Below are 4,525 nucleotides of genomic sequence, written 5' to 3'. Positions count from 1 at the left end.
CTTCATGATCTTCCTCACTATGATTGAGGTATCACTTGCTGTGTGTGGGCACTACTCTAACACTAAGAATTTCGAAATCTTTAGGAAGAAGAGAGAGACGGAGTGGTCGGCCAAAGATAGGGAGAGAGAGGCTCAGTTTTTTCTGAATGAAAAAGTAGAAAATTTAAGTGTAAATTTCCTGAAGCCTTCACTATCTATTTATAGCATTCCACTAGGGTTAGGTCTGAATTATTTGGCATTAAAATAATGAAAATATCAGAGGTAAAACCCTACAAAAGTGGTCGGCCCTATACATGTGGATTTGGGCCTCACTTTTTGCAATTTTGCAGTTTTATCTTTTCTGCATCTGATTTTCTCAAAAACGTCAATTTTCTAATTCAACCATTTAAATGTCAATTCCAACTATTTAATAACTATAAATAATTATTAATTAATATTGTCATTTATCATATTTATTAATTGAACCATACAAAGTATCATAATTAACAAATATGCCCCTAAAACTCTTTATTTACAATTTCGCCCTTGCTTAGTGAAAAATTCACAAATAGACATAGTCTAAATTGAGAATTATAATTGATTAATCAAACCAATTATATGAGTCTTACAAGCAATATTATCTCAACTAGTGGGGGGACCATGGGTCTATATAACCGAGTTTCCAATAAGCAGATCAAGAATTTATAACTAAATTCACTGACTTATTAATTCTTCGTTGAATCCACGCATAGAACTTAGAATTGCACTCTCAGTATATAGAATGCTCTATATGTTCCACCATATAGACACATCATTAGTTATCAATTGTTATAATCCTAATTTGATCAATGATCCTCTATATGAATGATCTACACTGTAAAGGGATTAGATTACCGTAACACCCTACTATGTATTTTATCCTTAAAACACTTAACCTCGTATAAATGATATTTCAGCTTATGTGAAATGAGATCTCCACCATTTATTTACGTTTGGTCAAGCTCGAAGGAGATCATCCTTTACTTACTATTCGCCAGATAGAAGCTATAGATTCCATTTTTATGTTAGAGCTCCCACTCAATTGCACTACCGTGTTCCCAAAATGTACGTATCACCCTGACCCAAAAGTAGGCTTAACTAACAAATCAAAGAACACGAATAGCCTCTTGAGATTGAGCCTAATCATAACAGGATTAAGATCATTTGATCTAGGATCAACTAGGCGATATTAACTTGAATAGATATTACGGTAAGTTTAATAAATCTAAGTCAAAGTTCAATATCAGTCCCTTCCTATGCGTACTCCATGCATCCAACCTGAGCTTTACTTTAACCAATGCTCTGGAAAGAACGTAGCATTTCTCCAAATGCAAGTAAACTCTGTTGTAGATTATCATATCAGTAAAACCCTGTGTCTGTTTAATCTAGGAAACTTTATTCACATAGTCATGTTTACTTTCCAATGTGTTGACAGCACAATAAACAGGATCAAGTATGTGAAAAGGGTTTCAGATGAATTCATACATTATGTACATATAATCATGAAATAAATCATGTGAACCATGCAACATTAAATGTTATTTCTGATCTATATTAATAAGTAAATCTGATTATATTGAAATGAGTTTTATTTAGGGCATAAAACCTAACAGGCCACACCTACACGCTGCAGTTAAATTTGGATTTAAGGAATCCAATATTTAGGTTGAATATGAAGCTTTAATCGCCGATCTAAAACAAGCCCGAGAATGAAGGTCGAACATATTGAGATCTGCAGTGATTCATAGCTGGTTGTAAATCATGTATCTGGAGAATACGAGGCTCGGGGGGAAAAGATGATAGCATATCTGAGCAAAATACACGATCTGCTCGCACAGTTCAAAAGCTATACTCTTAGACAAATTCTAAGGGAAGAAATCACGACTACAGACGTGTTAGCTCAGATTGCGAGTAGTCGAATCTATTAGCATGGTATTAATTTACCATCAAGTGCGTACAAAAGGTTTGGTCGAGCCCAAAACCCCGAACAGACAAAAAAGCACACTTGTAAAAAATACAAAAAGTCACCAAGAGTCATAAGTCTGCTCAGTCACTTAGGGGACACCTATACTTGTACAAAGTATTTGGTAAAAAATAAAACAAACACAATTGTACGATGATTATAAACAGAGAATGAAATTCATTAAAGATAACAAAAGCTTACAAACCCGGGATTAAAGGCTGACCGGTCAGCTAGTTTTTTGAAAAATGAAAAATAAGTTCCAAGTTTAAAGACCGCTTGGACGGTTACTTTGTTTCAAAAAAGGCCTTATGGTCGAACATATTAAAAAGTGATAGAAAAAGAAAGCATTCAAATAGTTGGAGTCCCAAGCTCTTTGTACGGGTCTATTGGGTCCGCTGGAGAGGTGGAAGTGGTCGCCTCGGATTCCCCATAGGTCGCCTGAGCAGTGTAGTACTCAAGAAACATGTCTTTGGAATCGCCTAGGTATTCAAAATTTTCCTAGGGATTGGCCTCTCAAAAGTCATAGAAAAACTTGAGACCAGCTGTCTCCAGGGCATTCACTTTCCCTCCAAGCCTCTCCACTTTAGATTTCTACTGCCAAGCCTATGTCTAATACTTCTCAACCTCAGCTCTAAGCTCCTCCTCCTTGGCTTTCTTCTCTTCTTCCAACCTGCAGAAAAGTCTAGAAAGTCTCCCTTTCTTCTTGAAGGTTGGTCACTTCCTTAGATAAGGAGGCAATGTCGGCTTCGAGCTATTCAGTGGATGGCATGGCTTGTAGATCCTGGGTCAGTTCGGCCACCTTGTTCTTAACAGTAAGAAGCTTCTTATTGACCTCTCTCAGCTCTATCCGGACAGCCCCAAGCTGAACCCGGGCCTCCTCGGTGTCCTTCTTGGCCGAGTCCACTTCCGTTCGCATAGTGTTGCAAACAGCGGCATTCTTAGAGGCATCCAAATTAGCTCGGGAATAAGCATAAGCCATCTTCAAACCGGTCTGTACAGAGAAAGAATGTTATCAGAAAGGACTCACCCTCGAAAGCTCCTTCAGAACTCCTCCCATCACCAACTCCAGAGAAAGGTCGTTGTCTGCCCCAGCCAACTGCTCGTTCACCTCAGGAATTGACCGAGTCACATAGTGAGTAAGCATTTCTCTGGCTCTTTTGGTCTCTGGGTGCAATACGGGAGGTGGAGCAGGGGCCTTGATCTATTTGGACCCGCTCATGACCATCTCGAATTCGCCCCTCGCCTGCTCTGACTTGTCCAAGCTACCTCCTCAAGAATCCTTGGACTTAGTCATTTTTGAGACAGGAGGGTCTACAATGGTTTGTTCCTCTGAGAGATCAATGACCACTTCAGTTGGCGCCTTCTCTCTGGACGGGGTTGTCTCACTTCCCTTTGACTTCTTGGCCGGAGGACATAAGCCTGAGCTTCCTCCCACTCTCTTCTTTAAGGCTTCGAGCATTTTCTGAGACATGTCTGCATAGAACAAAAGTAACTTAATCAGAAAAAAGCATAAGAAATATGAAAGCATGATAATTAAGATTGTTAAAAACAAGATCGAGTACCCTACACTTTGGCAGGGGCATTTCCCCGAACAAGTACTGATGGGGCATCGTCATCCAACGAGTCTTCTTGCTCCTCAAGGACGACTTTCCCCTTTCCTACTACAGGGGTGGAGGGCTGAGCAGGTAGACCGGGCTCCCTGATCTAGATTGTATGTTCAATGGGCCTCTACCCGGTCGGAAGTTTCTTCTTCTTTTTGAGCAACCTTTCCGGCTCTTCCTCAGCCTCATCCTTCTTCTAAGAATACTCTTGAGCATGTTGTTCGGCCACAGCTCCTCCCTTCAACTTAGCCTCACGCTTAAGTTGAATAAGCTCCTTCTCCTGCTCAGAATGCTCCTAAGCATACTTCTTGGCTCTGGCCCCTCCCTTCAACTTAGCCTCACACATTAGTTGAATGAGCTCCTTCTCTTGCTCAGCTCCCTCATCCCGGCCAGCACTGGACTTCCTCTTCTTCTCATTCACAGGCTAAGGTTCAAAATCTGTCGGATAAAGCCTGTATTCCACAAAGTAGGCCTCTAAGGTCAACAAGGTTATATTCTGAACCTCATCCGGCAGTTGAACAATCTTCTGAGCTCTGTCCCAAAGAGCCAGTGTGAGAGGTGGACGGTAATATATAGGGATCTGGTGAAATCAAGTATAAGTGGTACCCATGCCTGCCACAAAGTAATACTCGTCAACAAAATTCCCAATTTTGCTCACGACCTTATCCACGGTGCCTGTCAACCACTTGAAGTCTGGCTGAGAGATGTAGAAGTACCCGACATGCTTTGCTTGGGGGTAGACTTCAGGTCAAAAAACTAACTGACCTCGTGCGGAGAAGGCACACCCCATGTAACGCCCTAAGTAATTAGGCACGCTACCCAATAAACTTATGAAACCCTAATCCCCTAATCGGGATTACTAGTAAAATAAGCGCGGAAATTAAACTTTATTAATAAACAGAATGAAAATAACTTGTAATAATTTAAACCTTATAATTTAAAA

This window comes from Cannabis sativa, chromosome 9 (assembly GCF_029168945.1).
Source record: "Cannabis sativa cultivar Pink pepper isolate KNU-18-1 chromosome 9, ASM2916894v1, whole genome shotgun sequence".
Taxonomy (NCBI): Eukaryota; Viridiplantae; Streptophyta; class Magnoliopsida; order Rosales; family Cannabaceae; genus Cannabis; species Cannabis sativa.
The sequence above is the reverse complement of the archived record's forward strand: the minus strand, read 5'-3'. Positions refer to the sequence as shown.